The 19,613-nt window shown below is 53.3% G+C and overlaps 1 protein-coding gene across 7 annotated transcripts in view; it reads left to right on the forward strand.

Annotated features, from left to right (window-relative positions):
* SEMA4D (semaphorin 4D) overlaps positions 1-19,613 on the forward strand; it is a 120,088-nt gene that overhangs the window by 60,568 nt on the left and 39,907 nt on the right. For 5 of the 7 annotated variants that reach the window (XM_057720412.1, XM_057720413.1, XM_057720414.1 and 2 more), the window contains one exon: positions 10,016-10,080. The gene's annotated coding sequence lies outside the window, so the exon portion shown is untranslated. Of the gene's footprint in view, positions 1-3,725; positions 3,979-5,431; positions 5,497-10,015; positions 10,081-19,613 lie in introns of those variants that run through there. The other 2 variants (XM_057720409.1, XM_057720411.1) reach the window with 2 other exon arrangements.

Below are 19,613 nucleotides of genomic sequence, written 5' to 3' on the forward strand. Positions count from 1 at the left end.
TGGGGCCACCCAGGCTGCCGGTGCCCCGGATCGCGCAGCTTCCTGGGCCTGAGATGAATGACTTCCACCCAGGGGGCCCTCCCTGCTCCCCCTTATCAGTTTCCAGACCCAGAGCTCCGGAGGGCTATGAGGGACCCAGAGGCTGAGAAGGATGCCGGGGGGCTGATGGAAGGTAGGCAGGGTTGGGCCAAGCCAGCCCCGAGGGAAGCCCCATTGCCCACTGACAAGGTCAAAGATCAGGACGAGAATTCTGCCTTTCCTGGTACTCCCATAGCCAGCCCAGGGTTGGAGCTCATTGTCTGCTCTTCCGGGAGCACTTCCTCTCTGGAGGCGCTCATCACCCCACACGTGGTGTGAATATTGTCAGGGTTCCAGGGCGGGGGAGAGTGCTGTCCTGGTGGAGGTGGAGGGCCGGGCAGGGCTGAGAGCTGCCTGTGTCTCAGTTTCCTCCTATCTGAAATGAAGGGCCGGGTCCTTGGGAGCTCTGAGAATTCTCCGGGTTGACATTTGTGCGGCTCTGAGAGCCATGCCTGGCGTCTGGCCCAGGACTCCCACCGTCTCCTCTGCTGCCCAGTGCCCACCTGGGCGGCTGCAGGTATGCCCAGTCCCCGTAGCTGTGCCCTGACTGGGCCCTCAGCGGGTGCCCACAGGCCTGCCTGAGTCCCTTGCTGTGTGCAGCATGCAGTGACTCAGGTGTCCCCAGCAGGGACCTGACTGATGGCACTGAGTGTGAATCCCAGAGGGACGCTGTGTCAGTGGGGGCAGCGGGGTCCTGCATCTGTGACCGCTGGGCGCGCAAGGAAATGGCTTCATGGGACGTGGCGCCCACACTGCCCAGAGGCATCTGTCTAGACCACGTCCTTCTGTGTGGTCACAGGGAAAGCAGAAGTGCTTGGGTGAGGCCTGGCCCACAGCCAGCTTTGCAGACAAAGAAAGTACCTGTTCCCAGAACAGAACCAGGGACCGGGCCACTTTTGCCTGAGGTCAGCCCACCAGGCACACTCTCCCACCCAGAGGGCAGCAGCCCACCCTGAGGGACTCAGCGGGCCCACCTGCCAGACCCTCCGCAGGTGAGCATTTGCCCCCAAGAGTTCCTGCTCCGTGTCCCACGGCACGAGGCAAGCAGGGGTCAGGTGGACCTCCTTGGAGGCGATGGTCATCAGGGGCCCACTGGATGAGATGCAGGGCCCGACCCTGCGTCTCTCGTGGGACCACAGGCTCACGGAGAGGCGTGGCACCTCACCCAGACCGCGGGTCAGTCTTCGCGGGGGGCGCCGAGGAGGCGTTGTTTGGTGAACGGCCAGCCTCCAGGGCCCGTTCTGCAGGAAGCGAGGCCTCCCAGCTGTGTCTCCCCCAACAGAACGGGATGTTTGATGTGCGCACACACCCCTGTCTTCTATCAGCTGAGCAAGTCCGACGGCAGAAAAGAGATTAGGGAAGCACAGTTACTCACATTTACTCAGCCTTTAAAACCAGGTGCATCTTACCAGAAAGGGTCCTGAAATGTTAGAAAACCAAGCCCTTTCCTCCGGCTGGCACTGTTCCAGAACCACATTTGGGGTCCCATCTATTCCATCCCTGCATCCCATCCCCGTGTCCCCTGTCGCTGGACCAGAGCACCCGGCATGCGCGCAAGGTGGCAAGTGTGTGCAGCGCCCTGAGGCCTTTCCCTGGCTGGGTGCCTGGTGTAACCACAGCCCATGCCGAGGAAGGTGCCTTGTCCCTGTGCCCAGTCATTCTGGGCCGAGGTGCCGTCCTCCACAGGGACAGGTGGGCGTGGCCCTAGTGGAGGTGGAGCTGGTGGCCTAGTGTATGTGGGTTAAGAATGTTCTAGAATGTCTTGTAGATTTTTCAGTTGATTTTGGTTCCCGTGAACTGGGAAGATAGACCTCCTGGCTAGAGACCCCTCGCTCTTTCTCGGTTCCTGCTTCATTCCTAACCTGCTCCCTGGCAGTGGTCCCAGAGTGGAGGTGCCTTCTGGAGGTGGCAGGGGACAGAGCGAGGCTGGTTAGCACCTCCGCTGGAGTTTTCCAAGTGGAAGATGGCGGTGTGATGGTGACGCACCAGCTGCCACTTTCCCGTGTCTCACATGTTCTGAGTCATCTGGAAGGTGACGCAGGGCTCCGAAAGGGAGCGTCCTGCCCACCGTGGATTTCCATCTGCTGGAAGGACAGGGCCTTCGCGGGCCCTGGGGCCATCAGGCTGGGCTCTGGGCAGGTGGCAGGTTAATAGGACCCGGGTCCAGCCAGCAGTGGCTTGTGAGCCGTGGGTAGTCTCTTCCCTGTGTGGAGGCTGCAGAGGGAATTCCTGGACTGTGGGTGGGGGGGTGTGTGGTTACGTCAGATGCCTCACTGTGACTTGGGCTCCACTTCACACTGGAAGTTCTAGCAGAGATGACTCCCAGGCACCTTCCTGCCATCTGGAGGGACACAGGCATTTGGTTTTTCCAACACAGCTGTCTCGCTGGACTGCGTGCCCTTCTGACCTTCCCGGCAGTTTCCACAGCACCTTGGGGTCCGACAGACAGAGGCCCCTTGGTCCACTGTTGACTGGGTGTGGGCTGCTGTGGTTTGAACGTGGCTCAGAGGCAGCAGAGTCGCAGAATAACAGGCTTGCTGCAAGGTGCTCAGCCAGGTCCAGGGCTGAGTTGGTTGCTCCTGGAAGTCCCCTGGAAGGGATGTGGAAGCCAGCAAGTCAGACTCAAAGGTTTGTGCGAGTGGTATGTACACACTAGAGAACAGTTGGACGTTTAAAATAATTACGGAGGTGCAGTGGGACCCGAGGTGATGGCATGGCGACTGTTCCTTTGTGTCCTGCCAGGGTGAGGTGCCCTGGGCCTTCATGGCACTGTTGCTAGAGAATGTAGATTCCCTGATGGGTTTTGCCAAGCCGGGAGGGAAGGCCATGTCAGGGGAGGGAGGCGGGGTTGAAGGGAGAGGGCCTCGTGTTGGCTCTAACCCTTGCCGACTCGAGCTGGATGACAACCCATGGTCGAGCTGGCCTAACTTTGTACCTCTGCTGTTTATTTTTAAGGAATCACTAGATGTGAAGGCAAAGAGAGTGGCATTTTGTGGTTTGGGGACTTAAAAAAGAAATCCCCACTTGGGCCTGGACTTGGTGAGGCTTCCAGGCCTGTCCCTCCCGCCTCAGCTGAGAGGAGAGACCTGTCCGTTCTTCTGCAGCTGGGCTGGGTCTGGGGTCCCGTTGCAGGGCAAGAGGACTCTGGTTCCCTGGTGCAACCACATGTGCTTCTCTCTGGACACTTGGAGGGGGGCCGTGAGCACCTGCGGGTGCAGGACGCTGCCCCAGGCCGTCCTCCGCCAGCCCCAGATTCCAGATGGTTCTTTCTGGGCAGCTTCTGTGACATCTTCACCAAATGGTGAAGAGAAGGAACCACTGTTTCTGAAACAGCCCTGCGGCTGGGACGCCCCTTGTCTCTGCCCTGATTTCCTGGAGAAGAGAGGGCGAGAGCTGTTGGCTCCAGGGCAGAAGGAGCATCAGCTCCAACCGGAGACACGAGGCTTCCCCAGAGAGCCTCCTGCCCTGCTCGCTGGGACGTGCTCACCTCCCGTGCAGTGGACTGTCCTGAGCCCAGGAGGTGCTGTCAAGGCCTCCGGGTGATGCGAGATCCTGGAGGGAGGGAGTCCCAGCTCTGATCATGGCTCCAGACCAGTTGTTGCATTTTCTGAATGTGTTTCTCCTCTGCCGCAGCACGTGAAACCCGTCTCCCCAGGGCTCTAGAGGATCCGGGGGTCGCTGGGGAGTGGATGTCACTGCTGCTGCCAGAGGCAGCAGGGGGCCACACGGCTGGTGCCCCGTTGTCTGTGGCGAGTCTCTTGGACCACACCGAGGGCTCCTTCCGGTGTCCAGTGTTTATGGTCAGTCATGTGGCCACCCCAGAGAGTTGCACACAGGGGACGTGCACGACCTCCAGTCTCATGATGCTGTAGGCGCCCTGGGTCACTCACTGTGCGTGGGGTGAGTACAGCAAAGTGCGGTGTCAAGAGAAACCTCCGTGTTGAGCAATGCCGGTGGAATCTGGCCGGAGTGCCTGCTTTGCTCTTGTGACCAGTCACTCGCTCACCTTGACCTTTTGGTGGAATGTTCATGATTCTTCTTGCTTATAATTTTTCACAAAACCCAGGAAGTGAAGCTCGGCAAGTCCACCATCAGTTCTCTGAGGGCAGTTTTCAGGCTGCCCTGGCCTGTGAGCCGAGCTGTAGCCACAACCAGGATTTTGGGGGGTGGGTGTGATGGAGACATACCCAGCGGGGCATAGCTGGGGTGTGTGGAGCAGAAAGGCAGGATCACCCTGGGAAAGGCAGGCAGTGTGGTGGCGCCTTTGCTGGTTCTCAGCCCCTGAAATCACACGGACCCTGGGTGCACAGGGAGCTCCATCCAGGATGCCTATGGGGGAGTCTGGGCCGTGTGCTCTCAAAGCCCCGCAGGAGGGGGGACAGCAGGGGTGGGAGGGGGTGCGGCCGGAGGGGGAGCCCTGGGGTGGCGCTGTCACACAGTTTGGGAAGAGAGGGCGGGGGTCGCTCTGGGGCAGCCACGTTGGGCTCTGAAAGAAGGGGCTCGATTGAGTTTGGAGTCAGAGGACGCACCCTGAGTTTAGAACTTCTCAGACTCGTGGAGCGGAGGGTGGTGGTGAAAGCTGATGTCGTGGCCGTGCATTTTAGAAAGAGAGGCTTTAATCTAGGCCAAGTGACAGAGTTAGAGCCAGCATGGGGATTGGTGTTGGCTTGAAAAAACCTGCTTCTACCCCACACTTGTTTCTGCTCCGATGTGGCTGAGTGTGGCCGTGAGGTTCTGGTGGACCTTCCCCAGCGCTGGGGAGTGTCCCCACTGTATCACAACAGTGCGGTGACCTTTGCGTTGCTGTGTTGACGTTGACTCAGTGTGCACTCCCGTAGCACGTGTGTGTGCTTTACAACTCCTCACTCATGCTGCTTCTGCCCAGAGAGTAGCTGTGGAGCGGGGGCTTGGAGGGGCTGAGGGAGTAGCTGAGGGGGTGGAGGGGCTGAGGGAGTAGCTGAAGAGGTCAGGTAGTGACCTGTTAAAGGTCACACAGCTGAGAAGTGGCAGCACCAGGCCAGAACCTGGGCAGGCTGGCCTCAGAGTCCACGCTCTGGCAGCCATACTTAGCTGCCTTCCTGATTAGTGGAGAATTAAGGCATCTAATTGGCTTGAAAGAAGTGTAGGGACTTCCCTTGTGGCACAGTGGTTGAGAATCCGCCTGCCAATGCAGGAGACGTGGGTTCGATCCCTGGTCCGGGACGATCCCACGTGCCATGGAGCAACTAAGCCTGTGCGCCACAGCTGCTGAGCCCATGTGCTGCAACTACTGAAGCCCATGTGCCTAGAGCCCATGCTCTGGAACAGAAGCCACCGCACGGAGAAGCCTGCACACCACAGTGAAGAGTGGCTCCCACTTGCCGCAACTAGAGAAAAGCCCGCGGGCAGCAACAAAGACCCAGTGCAGCCAATGAATAAGTAAATAAATAAATATTTTTATGAAAGTATAAAAAATGTTCTAGATGTTGACTGTGTTTAATAGCTTAGAAAATGTGCCTTTTCAAAGTACCTCCACTAATGGAAAACTGAGTCAAATGAATATGTCATGAAAGTTATGTGCAGTATTTCCCAGTAGAAGGCAGAAAACCCGTGAACGTGATGAGTAAGTGTTCTGAGCCTATTTCCTGGCCACCACGTGTGTAAGAAGAGAGCCTCGTGACCCTCACAGGTCCTCTGTGTGGCACCCGACCTTGGCAAATAGGCTGTGCGTTCTAGAAAGAAGGGTTTCATGCTCAAGGTTTGCTGGTTGTGAAACTCAGTCTTTAAAAATGAATTTGAAGTGGGAAATTGACACAGTCTGAACGTCCAACATTTTCATGTTTCACTGTGCAACATCGCACAGTCATGAATCGGTGCTGGGGAACCCGGGGTCATGTGGGACGGGGCCACGTGCAGAGACTCAGGGAGCACCGTTCACGCAGGGGCCATCCCTCCCTTCCCCCCTCCCCGGCAGCCCACAGGCCACAGATCCTTTCTTCTTTCTTGAGTCCCAGGTCCCTGTTCCTCTTGCTGCATGGCTGCAAGCCTGCCCCCCCCGCTTCCCAGGGCCCTGTGGGGTCTGCGCAGCCTGCTGCCCCCACACCCTGCGCTGGGGCTGGGGCTGGGGTCTGCGGCACTCGTCTGCGCCGAAATCCTTTCCTCTGTGTCTGAGTTTTCTTAGGGTACACGGGTCCAACAAAACTTCGGAATGGCCGGAAATGATGTAAAGTCTGTCTGCTGGTCTCGAAAACTACCATTTTGATGAAATGTGTTCAGTAAATTTCAAAAAAGAAATCATGTTTCAGTAGTTATAAGAACCTGTTTTTTGAAATCGCCAGAAATGTTTTCGTCTCTGACCTTCTATTGTCTGTTTTTTACATTTAATATATTTTAATATCAGATTTAAAATGTTTTAATGAGGAAACCACACGCTTAAGGTAAGAATTCAAATAGTACTAAAGAATACACACAGTAAGAAATAAAATACACCCCTACTCCACACCAAAGCCACTCTCTAGTCCCTCACTGCCAGCAGACCCTTGATTAAGTGCTAATCTAATCAAATTGTTTTGAGTAAATAATGTGCCCGTGCAAATGGTCACATACCCTATGTCTACACAAATGAGAACATATTATGACACTGTTGGGAATCTTAGTTTTTACTGAACTAAGTATCTTGAATATCCTTTCATCTCAGTGACCACTTTATTTTTTTGTCAGCCAGATAGTATTCTGTTCTACAGCTGTGCCACAGCTCATACACAAATCAGCTTGCACATATGCAATATACATACGTGTGTATGTATGTGAACACACACCTACATATATATGCACATGTGCATATGAACTGATGGACTTCTAGGTGTTTCTAGAGTTTTCCTATCAGCAGCCTTATACTGTACTTGGGCATCTTGTACACATGGGGGTGTGTCCAGCTGAATTCCTAGTGCAGAACTGCTGCGTCAGAGGGTCTGGACATGGAATCTTGGCAGGTGTCACCCAGTATCCCCCAGAGAGGTTGCCCCCGTGCATGTGAAGGCCGCCCCCGGCCCCTCAGCACTGTACGTTATAGCCAGCCTGTCCCAGGGCTGCCCTTCTCAGAGGTGGGAAATGGTGTCTTGCACTAATGTGCAAACCCACCCCAGATAGGGCGCGTGGGTAGAATGCGGATTGAATCTCCCTGTTTCACGCTGCCTGGGCACCCGCAGAGTGGGCTTCTGGGCTGAAGTGAGGAAGTTTAGCCGATGGGACTCAAGGCCCCCGCCCCATCCACAACTACAGAGGCAGGGTCCCTGCTCTCGGGAGAGTGTGGATGTGGCCCCAGGCCAAGCCAGGCACTGAGCTCTGAATTCCCTGTGAGAGGAGGAGGCTGGTAGAGCCCTGGTCATGGGGAATGGGGAATGTGCTTACACATGCTGGGGGCCGAACCCTGTGTTTATATCTCACAAGGTAGGTAATTAACACGTTAGGTGTAATTGGCTCCACTTCACAAGTAGGAAGAGTCATAGTTGATGCTTCTGCAGTGCTAGGAGGCTGCCAGATGCTGCTTTAAGCTCTTCACATAGGTTACACGTGGATCTTCACACAACCCAGTGAGGTAGGTACTGTAATTCTGCCCACTTTCTGGGTGAGAAAACAGAGGCACAGAAAAGCCCAGTAACTTCCCCAAGGACAGAGCTGGAAAATGGAGAAGCCAGACCTGGAACCCAGGTCATTCTGACCACAGAGTCCCATGCCTGCACTTGTGTCTTCTCCATGTGTTAAAGAGAACACTGGGTCACTACTGAGGCAAGGGGCCTTTGGAAGGTGAGGTCACATTGGCGGAATGTAGGCAAGACGCGTGCAAGGCAAAAATCCCTTTCACCTGGGCTCTGTGCTGTTGTAAATGGTCGTGAGACAGCTGCCATCAGGGCATGGGCATCAGGTTGGGGGTGTGGCCAAGTTTCTCCTGCATGTATGAGAGGGGAAACACTTGTCTCTCTTCTGATTGATTCCATTCCTTTCACTTTTGCAAATGGACTGTGCATTGGGTTCATTATAAGCAGGTTTGCGTAGTCAGAACGAGCATGTCTTTTGCATTCTTCAGTATGGTGATAACTAATTATAGCCTGTGGGGTTTTATGTTGGAAGAGAAGAGAAAAATTGCTGTGGTAAAGGGTGCAGACAACTGGGGGCCCGCAGGGCCTTGCGGTAGACTGAACCGGAAGCGAGTATTTTCACTCAGGAACCTGGGGGCCTAGAAGCTCTCTGATGGAGGGTAGGTAGGGAGCCTTGGCTTGAAGTGGGGAGATGAGGATGCCCGTGCCCACGTGCATTGTGTGAGGTGAGTAAGACACACACATACCCTAGCCTGCTGTCAGTTGTTGCTCAGTGCCATGAGATTAGGGTGAATGCGATACGCGCCTTGTCCAATCACAGAACAAGCCGCTCTGGGCTTTTCTTTATTAAAGTGACAAAGAGTTATTGAATTTCCAGAAGAGGGAAGATTTTTGGTTTTAAAATTCTTGGTGTTCACATTGTGTATCTAAACCTCTTATTTACGGGTGACTCGCTTTCTTTTTCCCTTGTGTTCTCGGCAGTCCTCAGGTGGCTGCTGTGCCCCGCCTGCCTGTGTGATAGGAAAGCCCCATGTGGACAGGTAGCTCCCGCACTTCATGGGGTGTGCCCACTGCCTGTCTGTCGGTTGTGCCAACCTCTCCCTGAGCATTTACACAAGAGACGTGGGTTCTGTGTCTTGGGTGGATATAGCTTTGTCCAGGATACTTCCCTGCTTGCTCCTCTGGAGATAGTTTTGCTTATAAATTGGCCATCAGAAGCAGCCGCTGCTGTAGGAAGGACCCAGACCCAGTCTTAGGCAGCACGTGACAGTGAGGCCAGTTGAATCCTAACCGTTTCTGCCTATCACTTTGAGGTCTCATCTGCTTCCTCGAGCCATTGGGCACCAAGGGGCCCTGGGTGGGCCTGGAAATCGTGTGCTTGGGTGGACATGTAAGAGTGGGGTACGGACTGGTCTCTGTGCTGCCGGCATGATATCAGGTCCCACTCTTGGGGTGGGGGAGCTGTGTGGGAGAGATGGGGTGTCAGCTGTGCTTCCAAGGAGCATCTCCTCCTTCTCAGCTGTCTTCAGAAAAATGGCAAGAACTATATAAACCCTTAAAGCAAAAGAAAAAAATAAATCCAAACCACAAAAAATGATATGGAGTTTGATTCCGAGGTTTAAAAAATATGTTGGATCGTTTGCAGTCGTACAGGGGTCAGAATCCATTTAACAAGCCCCTAAATCTTCATCAATCCTGCACAATTGAACGGTTTAGCAATTCTGATTCTCTTTGTCTGATAGTTGGCGATCTTGCTGGACTCGGGGATCCCTCCTGCACTGGGAAGGAGTAACAAATAGAAGTATAGAAACTTGCTATGCCAGTGTGGAAATTCCGCTGTTTGACTTAAAAACAGCAATCAAAAACAAAGAAAACGGGAACTAAATGGGTTCTTTAGGAAATCCTTCTCTCACGAATATGCTGTCTGTATCTCCTTTTCCTTCATCGCCTGGCGCCTTTGGATCTCGATGAAGATGGGTTCTAAAGGGTACATATCTGAAGTCAGCAGACAATAGATGATACTTTTTTGACTTATGGGCTCTCGGCTGACAGTGACTCTGGCTCATACTTGAATGGCTTTTTCTGCAGGGAAGTGGTAGTGGTCAGTGGTTGGCGACCAGCTCCGGCACCTGGGTGACCGACAGGTTGCACTTCCTTTGTTCATGGGCAAGTGATTGTACACTCCCTCCTTCCTGCTGTTTGCACAAGTGCACAAATGCCAAGCCATCCTGGGTCAGAGAGTCAGCTGCGGGGCTCCAGAAGTGAAGGCAGGAGTTTCTTTTCAGTGCCTTTCCAGAAGTGATGTTAGTTTATGCGGACGGTTTAAGTGTTTAAATATTCTTGTTTCCCATTATTTTCAGAGCCAAGATTTCTGAAGACTCCTTCCTAGAAAGGGTTGGGAATTTTCGAGTGGCGCAAGATACAGGTAAAATCCCTTTGTTTCTCAATCTATCTTGCAGTTTCGCAAAGTTGACACTTTGTAGAAGCTTCAGTGAGATCCAGCCGCAGGTTGCTCCTTGGTCCCTGCTTGATCTTGGGGACCAGGGTCTGTGCTTGGCCACTGCCCTTGGGGCTGGCTTGAGGGAAGCCCACAGGGCAGTAGAGGCACTGCCTGTTTTTCCTTCCCCCCGCTGCTGCCTTTCTTCCCCGTGCTCCTTCCCCTGCCCCCTTTCTGGGCTTCAGGCCCCTGGTCCAGGCACTGAACTGCTCCGTCTTCTCTTGTGGGGGTTGGGAAGGTGGGTTGGTCATCAGTGAGGTCTGGTGTGAAAAGAGGGCTGTCCATGTCATCCGCCCTGAAATTGAGTCATTTTGTGGTTCATCTTAATTTTGGTCAATGAATACATGGTCAACCATGTATGTCCAGTTTTAGAGGAAAGAGAAATTCCAGTTTAATTTGTCAAAACAAAAGGCAAGCCCCTACCTCCCCTTCATCCTTTTATGCTACTCGCATTGTGGGTGAGCCGACAGGGTTGTCATTTCTGCTGGCTTCTCCACGCGCCTGCTGCTAACATAGTCTTCGGTGTCCGCTGTGCGTGGCAGCCACAAGGACCTGTTATGCCAGTTTCGGGGGGTGGTTTTAATGAACACAGCTTCACTTCTAGGGGTACTTTCTATGTTTATTGGCTGGTTGTATACACATACACTTTTAATTACCTGCTCTGTTGGGCCAGGTCTCTGTAGTTTGTTAGATCTTTTCTTTCTGTAGTTTATTAGATCACTGCACTTATTAGGAGTTCCAGTCCCTGGCAGTTATGTTGCAAGTAATTTTTTCCTAGTTTTTCCTCCCTAGATCATTTGTCTTTGAATTTTGTTTGCTGGACACTTTATTTTAAAGAAATGTTTCAGAATCTTTGGACATAAGGGAATTGAAAACAAGGGTGGTGTCTTCTGTTCAGTATTATATTGACTTGCTAGAGAATTCCAACGTAAAAGCCTAAGAGGGTGGACTCTCCTATTACTTTTATCTTGTGGTCATAAAAAGCACGCAAGAGAAAAAGCCACTTCTCGTTTTTATGTAAGTGCAAAAGGGCAAAAAAGAAAGGCAAGAATAGACACCAAGAGATGGGCTGGGATGTGGAACATGCCACGCCGCTCCGCAGGCCAGTGTGCTGGGGGTAATATTTGTTTACTGACTTGAGTCTAGAGTAGAGGAGACATAAATTTTTAATGTATTAATTTTTTACAAAGCATTATAAAGTGTAATTCATTGTTTTAAAACAAACATAAAAAGTCGGTTCCCTGGCCATTCTCCCTCTGGATGTGTGTCAGTGACTATGTGTGTCTATATGTGCGCCTGTGCGTGTCTGTGTCTGTGTCCGTGTGTGTCTGTGTCCGTGTGTGTATCTGTGTGTGTGTGTGTGTGTGGACTGGCACCTCCTCCCTGGACACATGGAGGTCGTCCTGACCTGCTGTTCTGCACTTGCCTTTCCGGGTGGTTGGGGTGCCGTGTGCTTCCTGGGGGTTCCCACTAAGCTTCCTCGGTGCCCTGTTACCCAGGCCCCAGGGGAGGCACATCACTCCAGGTGCTCTCCGTGCGGCAGGGCTGCCCTCGTCCACGTGGCTCTGCACACTGGGCTGGTCCGTAGGATTCCTGCCCAAGACTCGCTAGGAAGTAGGAGCCAACTGGAAATTCGGTATCGCCCTCAGACAACCTCCACCCCTTCATCCGCACCCCAGCAGCAACCTTTTAAATTTCTCTCTGTTTCCTGGGGGATAACTAGGTATTTTATTTTAATGTGCACTTCTTTATTAGTGGAGTTAAGTGCCCTTGGAGTTACTTTTGAAGGTAGAATAGTTTTATAAGGTAAGGAGAAAATTAATGATGCAAATAAATTCCAGTGATGGCAGAGCTTTTCAACAGTGTCATTTACCTAAGTTTGCTCTCTGTACAGGTCAAACTGGGGACTGAAGCACCAGTTTTCGTGGCATTTCAAATGTCTCCTGGTGCACATGGTGTCCTCCGGCCCTTGGGAAACAAGCCTGGGGGCACATCTGGTGCCAAGCTCCCCAGGGCGCCAGCAGTTCCTGGACAATGCACATTCCTCCCCAGGGGCGGATCAACAGGAAAAGTCAGGCCAAGGGAGGAGGACTATTTTATATTCCCTGATGCTGAGCTATCCGGGGTCAGAGACACATGTGCACCCCGTGCTCGAGTGCCACACGCCCTCCAAAGAGACAGTGTTGTCTGTGTCCATGTGCGAAGGGTAGAATGATGTCGCCCAGGTGGGGTGATCCCTCCCTCCGCTGGCCTCTGCTGCGGGGCCCCTGCTGCCCTGCACCCGCACTTGCGAAGCCCTTCTCAGCACTTGCCCATCATCACTGCCGACTGATTGCTGAGTAACTGGTTGCTATGTGCATCTGTCACCCTGCCGCCGCCTGTCTCCTTCCTGGCTCCCATCCGGCACATGCCTGGCACACACGTGTCGGGTTTAGGTGAGGGAACGAGGTTAAGGCGTGTTGGGACGTCCTGCGTAGCCTGTTTGCCGCTGCGAGGCAGCTGGAGGGGAAAGCTAGCGTTCTGGATGCTTTTCCATTGGGGTAGGGGTGGGGGTCCAGCCAGAGGCAACTCCGAGGCGGGCATGGCCCCTGCAGATGGAGTGCTGCTACCAGGATCCGTTCTGACTTCTGGCGAAACTGCAGGCGGGACAATAAACTGTTGTGTATGTGACACAGAGAGCTTCTGGAACCTGTTCCTGATTCCTGAGGGGCAAAGCCATTTGGCAAGGTGGTGACATCAGCATCACAGCCAGGGGTGGGGGAGGAGAGCCTTGAGTGTGGGTGGGGAGTGGGGGATGCATAGGCTGGGGCTGGGGGATTGGGTAGCGAGGGGAGCCCCGGGTGGGGGACCACCTGGGGGTGGGGCTGGGGACTGGGGTAGGGTAGGGGAGCCCAGGGTGGAGGGCAGCCTGGGGTTGAACATTGGTTTAGCATCCTGTTGTTGATGGGAGCACTGACGCCTTACATGGGGTAGTGAGTGGTGTCCTCTTTGTGACCCTACAGACAGCTGGTCCGGGAAGGGAAGCCAAGGAGTGGGGTGGGTGTGGCAGACCCCAGACAGCACCCACGCCCATGGTTCCTGCCTTGTAGGACCCTAGCCTCTTGTTACCAGTCACATCTAGGAACGCAGTGCTAGATCAGGATTTTTGTGCTGCCACGGAGAACACGAACACTGCATAGGCGTGCACGTACATACTTGTACACACACACACACACACACACACACACACACGGGCACGCGTGAAGAAACACAGATGCATACGCACACACCTGCTCACATGTGCACACCTACAGGTGTACACGTGCATGACTGAACACACATTACACAGATACACGAATGCACGCATATACACACACACACATGCATACGTGCGCACACGTGCAGGCGTCCATACACAGGCGCGTGTACAGTTTCCTTACCCTGTTTTCTCTGCCCTGGCCTCCAACTTGATTCAAGGTCACTCGGGTGGAAAGCTGCCATGTGACAGGCGCTGACAGGCCCCTGAGTGATGGGCTCAGAGACCCCTCTGCGTTCTGTTCTCCTGACACTTAAAGTGGGGTCATGCACTCCTCCTGGACCTGCGCAATTACGTGTAGGTAATGGGTGTGACACTGCGCGACCCTGTCTTTCTAATGGGCTCCTGTCTCACTGTGACGCTTTCACACAGGGGAGGCCACTTGCACACTCCTGACACGCGGCTCCCAGCAGAAATGCCCACGAAAGGCAGCGGAGTGGGTGCTTTGTCCAGTTCTTTCCCTTCGAACGTTTAGGCTTCGATTCTTAGCATGACATCCCGTCAGCAGTCGCCAGCCCGATGCTCCTGGTTGAGGGCACGGTGGCTGCGTGTCTGTTGTGTGAGTGTGCTGTGTGCTTTGCTTAGCGCTTTTAGATTCTGCAGAACAAGGCGTGCTTGTTGGAAAAGAACAAACATCAAACCCTTCCAGTGTCATAAAGCAAAACATGCAGCCCCCACACCCCCTCCCCAGAGAGGAGCCGGCTGTGTGTGGCATGGACTCCCCTGACCTTTGGCTGTTGGTGTGGATGTTTTTAAAGACCATCTGGGGATGGGAGGCGGGGCCTGATCGAGGCCATCGGGAATCTGGCGCCTGCTGGTGAGATAAAGACAGTTCAGGGCTGGATGAAGCCAGTGCTGGGAAGCTTCTGCAGGAGGACGCCGTGCTTGTCTTCTGGCCGCCGCGGGCCGGGTGGGCCTGGGACTGGCCGGGAGTGAGCGGCCACCTGGCTGATTCAACACCTGCCTGGCTCCTGAACCATAGTGTCTGGGTTGGTCCAGGCTCAAGGTGGTGAAGAAGAATGTTCTGCCTTCTCACCTAAACCAACGCAAGCAGCCCGCGTGAGCAGCGGCCGTTCCTGCAGGTCGCGGAGGGAGACTGGCCCTTCCACCTGCCTCCACTGAAACTCACTCGGCACATTTGTCAGGGCAGCTCAGCCTTTCCTGGAGCCCTGAATGCCCTTACGAGGTCCGGTCTAGATTTCCGTTCATCCTGGATATTACGTCTGTGAAACTTTCTGCCACTGCGGCCTCACCTTGGTTCTCTCCAGCTCTGGCCTTAGTCTTCTAACGGGGATTTGCATTTCCCCTGGTCCTGCCCTGCCCTAGAAGGGACCACGTTGTTGAGCATGTTCAAGCCCCTGCTCAGGCTGTGAAGAAAATAAAGCAGGAGGAGGATGGAGGTGGCCTTGGGCTAGGGTGCCTGTGGGAAGGAGCCAGCCACCAGGAGTTCCTGGGAGGTGGAGTGGGGGAGAGGTGCAGAATGTGCCTGAGGAGGGAGCGCATGTGCAAAGACTCAGGCCGGGGTTGGGGGTGGGGGTGACCTGAGGTGAGTGGAGTGCATGGCAGGGGTGGGAGGCCGGGTCCCCTTGCTGGGCACTATTGAAGCAACATTTTACACTGACTCCTGTGTCGCTGCTCAGGGCACTTCTGCCGCTTGGTGAATAATCCAATTTCTGCAAAAATGTGTCACTGTGAACCCCAGTGTGGCTGCATAGACACATGGCGTTCTGCCCAGTCCTTGGGACGGCCGCCTGCAGGGGGCCACATCCCCTGCTTCTCCACCCACCGAACCGCTGTCTCCCAGGCTACAAAGAATCAAAGCATTGATTTCTTTAAAACATTTAATTAGCTTTTATCAGAGCAATTAACACACATGATCTTAACTTGAAGTAGTTCCTACACAGCTCATGAGAGAAAGTGGGAGCTCCTGTCTTGTCCCTTTATCCCTGAGACGGTGAGCTGCAACTATGTTAGCCATTTGGGGTGTTGTTCCTTCAAAGTGCTTACACTGCTATTTCCTGACTTTGCTATTTTAGATCCTATATTACCGAGGAAGACGAGGACTGGGGTTCTCTGACATCCCCTCCCCCCACTCACTCCTCCCCACCCTCCAGGTTTTGTTATTGGTGCCAGGTCACTATTGCTCACAGCTGGGCCATGAGAAGTGCACTTTGATCACATTTCCTTTCAGGTTTCACGTTTGCTTTCTCTGGGGTTAGTGACTGCTTCATTTTGAGTGTGTGTGCTTCATTTTTTATCTATGAATGTGTTACTAACGCGTCCTCAGGCTCTGTCAGACCTGTAACCCATGTATTTCAGCGTACAGACCCGTGGAAGCGATGCACGATCCATTCTGCACCCTCGTGGCCTCTGTCTCCCGCTGCCTGTACCCCTCCTCCATGGAGCACGCCCTGTCTCCTGTCCCCCAGCTCTTCTTCATTCTCAGGAAGACCAGGGGAATCGCTCCCTTGTTTTGGTGGCACGAATCCTTCAGTAGCTTTCTCAGAAAGGATGTGAGGGAGGTAAAAGCTCTAAGAACTTTCATGCTTGAGACAGATTTCTGTGCTGCACTTAGATGACTGATAATTGGGTTTGGCTTGAGAGTCTGCATGGCCAGTCCTCCTTCTTTGAGACTTCAGAGGCATTGTGCTGCCTCCTAGCTGTCACTCTTGAGAGGTCATTGTCTAGAGCCCGTTTTCTCCCTGGGAGCTTTCAGGATGTCCCCTTTGGGTCCCAAGGCCCCATCGCAGTCTCTCGTCACTCATTGCTCTGCTGGGCACTTCCATTCTATAAACTTGTGGTTTTTTATTCTGGATGTTTTCTTGTAATTACTTCTCTGATAACTCCTTATATTATTTCTCTTCTGGAACTCCCATCAGTTAGACATGGGTCTCCTTCTAGCTTTCTTCTCTCTTCTCTCCCCGTGTTTATCTCTGTCACGTCGTTCAACTATTAGGAAACCTCCTCAATTTTATCTTCCAGTCCTTCAACTGAACATTTTGTTGTCTTAATCAAGATTTCAGTTTCTAAGGTCACTTTCATGTTCTCAGGTTTCTTTGTGACTTCTCTCACAGGCTCTGGTTTTAGCTCTGTGTGTCCACAGTGTCAATTAGTTGCTAGCAGTGGTGTGCTAGTGAACACAGCCGTCATCAAACACGAAATTATGTGGACTTAAATAAACTTATTAAAAGTAAAAGTGAAGGTAAATATACTCAAAACCCACTACTTCCTGTGCCTTTTACCATTTCCTGTACTGTTACCTGCTTCTGAGGCCACCTGCCTGTTGTATCTGTGTGACGGAAATACTGTACGTACGCTGGTGTGCTAGCGTGCGTCTCGTCCTGTCTCTGTGCTCACTGGCATCATGTTGGAAGCTTGAGAGCAGCATGTACACCCAGAGATTGGCATATGCTGCAAAGCAGGGCCCCCTACCCCCTTGAAGGGCTGGTTATTAAGGTTGCCAGCACACCACTGCTTATGCTTGCCTGTTTTCTTTCTAGTTTCCAAAGTTTGTTAACGTCTGCATGGGCTGTCCGTTTTTATCCTTATGGGTCTTTTATCCTTTCTGTCCTTTTAGAATGTCAAAATTTTCTTGGGTTTGAGGAGAGCGTTGAGATAAATCTCTGTGTTCTGGGCACAAGTTTCCAAAGAGGGATTCTCCCATCTCCCACGTCTGGGTTCTAAGCCTGGCTGCAGTGCCTCTTCTGTCAGGGATCTAAGTAGGAATTTGTTCTTGTCGTTGGACCCTTGCAAACCATTTCCCTCCAACAGAGACTGGGCTCCGTGCCGATGTTTGAGGGGAAATGAAACATCCCACTGGGCCTCACATCTGGGCCCTGCAGCCTGAAGGGCACCCCGGGCTGTGGACATACTGCACAGGGCCTCACACATGCTCCTTTTGTGCTGAGGAAAGACCTCTCTGAGCTGGTGTGTTGTGGTTTTGTTTTTCGTTTTTCTTTAACTTTCTATTTAAGAGCAGTTTTAGAGTCATAGTGAAATTGAGCAGAAAGTACGTGGAGTTTCCATAGATCTTGTCCCCTCTCCCATATCAGCATCTCACTCCAGAGTGCTAAAAATCCTCTGAGCTCAGCCTGTCCACCCTTCCCTCCGCTCTGACCCTGGCAGCGACTGATTTTTCTCTCTGCCCTGATTTGGAGCATTCCTAGAAACCTTACCTGTTTGGGAGCTCAGAGCAGGGAAGCTTTGGGGAGGCACTGCCAGTCACTGATCAATCATACAGAGAAAAAGTCTTCTCCGGTAAACTAATGAGACTGAGCCGTGGGATTTACATACGTGATCTCTGGAACAGACACATTTGGAAATGTTCTGAATTGCTTTGCCAAGCAGTGGGAACACCGCCTTGCACATGGGCCAAGCTCCACGTATCCAGAAATGGCTGGGACAGAAAGGTGGAGGGAGCATGAAACAGGAGAGGCTGGATAGAAGGTCAACCAAGGTTGTGCGCTTGGGTTTAATCTGAGTGAGAAACATTTCACGTAGGGAAATGTTATGCTCTGGTTTATGTTAAAAACATTATTCTGACTGCTGCTACTGTTTGGTAAATGTGTTACAGGGAGGTTGTATCTGTTTGGAATTGTATCTGACTGCTGGTAACAAAGATCTGAAAAAACAGTAATTTAAAGAGACTAACAGTTTATTATCAAGCCTAGAGGTAGGCTGAAGAAAGCAGGTGTAAAGTCTCCAATATGTTGTGAGGGTCCCCAGTCTTTCTGGATTTCCACTTGGCTGTTCTTAGAATGAGAGTCTTATCTTCATGTTCACAAGGTGGCTGGCGGAGCTTCAGCCATCACACTTGAGTTCCAGGAAGCAAAAGGAGGAAAGGCTAAAGCCAGAAAAAACGCAAACACTGGCTGAGTACAGTCTTCTTTAGAGAGCTTTCTTGGAATTCCTACCTAATAACTTCTAGTCAGAGTTCTTTGGCCACAACGGCCATCAGGGAAGCTGGGAGACATGGTTAGCTGGCCACACTTCCATCCTAGGTAAAATCAAGACTCTGTTAGTGAGAATGAAGAGACGTGGCTGCTGGGACAGGAAGCCAGCAATCTCTGCCCCAGGCGGCAAGAACGGAGGCAGGGTAACGGAGGTGGGAGGCTGTGGAGAGGTCAGGGTGGGGAGTGAGCATTGCTCTGATTGGACTAGTAATGCTGGAAATGGACCCAGGAACGAGCTAGGTGGGCGTCTGGTGCGCCCCGAGCTGGTAGCATCATCCACACAGATAGCTCTCCCAGGACCTGGGCGTCCTGCAGCTGCGTAGGACCTCTGTGGTGTATTTAGTATTCACTGGACGCTCTGGGGTTGCTTGCTGAGTGGGTCGCGTTGGGAACCTCACCTGGCCTGGGCTTCTGGAGCCACGTGTACCTCGCTTCCCTACTAAGGGCAGGAGAGCAGGGTCCCCACCCAGGGCCCGGGCAGGGGGTGACTGTGACCCACACGGTGGCTCCGAGAAGAGTGAGCGCACGCCGCTACCCCACGTGGCAGCCCTCTCTTCTTCCCCTCCTGGCCGCCTTGGCCTCCTGGTGCATCTGGTGCTGCGTCCAGTGTGGGTTGTGCCTTTGCTGCTGGGTGTCTGGGCTGGCCATCCCCCGGGGCCCCCAGCACAGGGCTCGGCCCGCAGCCCAGCCCCCGTCCTGTGAATAGGTGTGTTGGCGCCCCGCCGTGCTCATCCTTTTCACACGTCATCTGGGGCTGCTTTCGAGCTGCCCCGCCGGGCTCAAGTAGCTGGGACGGAGGCTCTAGGAGTCAAAAAGCTGAACATAATGCCCATCCGGCCATGTGTCGAAAAGAGGTGCCAGCCTCCACCCCGGAGGGGCCAGTCTCTGGAGGAAAAGACCGACGCAGCGCGCTCCCTGACTTCAAGGGCCGACAGGCGCATCGGGGTGGAGAGCAGACGCTGGGTGGAGGGGGAGCCCGGCCAGGCACACCTTTGGGCTGGGAGGGCGAGGTGCAGAGTGGGTGCCTGAGCCGGCAAGGTGGGCGGCAGGGGAGCCTGGCCCCTGGTGTCCTTGCCCAGCGTCTCCCCAGTGGCAAGAGCGCGCTGTGACAGTCTCCCCCGCGTTCTTCCTTGTGCGGTAGAGCAGGGGTGGTAGTGCCCCCTGCGTACACATAAAAAGTAAATAAAATAAAAATAAAAAGACCCCCAGAGCAC

The sequence above is a fragment of the Hippopotamus amphibius genome, chromosome 2 (assembly GCF_030028045.1).
Source record: "Hippopotamus amphibius kiboko isolate mHipAmp2 chromosome 2, mHipAmp2.hap2, whole genome shotgun sequence".
Classification (NCBI taxonomy): Eukaryota; Metazoa; Chordata; class Mammalia; order Artiodactyla; family Hippopotamidae; genus Hippopotamus; species Hippopotamus amphibius.